Raw genomic sequence first — 526 nt, 5'->3', positions numbered from 1 at the left:
ACAGTCTTAGTTTATTACAGTTGTCATTTGTATATTCACTATGATCCAATGGGGGGAAAAATGTGTTAATGAGATTTGCAAATGCTTGCATTTTGTTTTTAGTTACATTTTAACATCTCAACTTCATTTTGAAGATAGCTTTTCCACTAATAGATCTTCGGGAGTCATCTTGTTGGTGCTAAAATCCCATTTTTTTGTATTAAACCGTGTTATATTTGGTGTTTTACTTAAGTGCAACTGTAGAAATCAGATCAGATTATGTCTGTGAAAGGCTGCAGGTAACAAAAGCCCTTTTTCTATAGCTCCTCTTCAGCACGACTTGACTCGTTTTGTTACGGTTTTGATCCCTTTTCCACTATCACTTTTTCATGGAACCGGCACCTTTTTTTGGTCCCTTCTTCTCAAGAGTACCAAGCGATCTGAGCCGGCACCAAAAAGTGACACAAGAACAGTGTCAGTCATTGATTGGTCAGGGGGCGGAGTCACTAAAGGGGTATGAGGATTTTTCAAAACATTTGATCCGCTA

Source organism: Nematolebias whitei, chromosome 3, assembly GCF_014905685.2.
Source record: "Nematolebias whitei isolate Nwh7 chromosome 3, NemWhi1, whole genome shotgun sequence".
NCBI classification, from domain to species: Eukaryota; Metazoa; Chordata; class Actinopteri; order Cyprinodontiformes; family Rivulidae; genus Nematolebias; species Nematolebias whitei.
Note: the sequence above shows the minus strand (reverse complement) of the source record.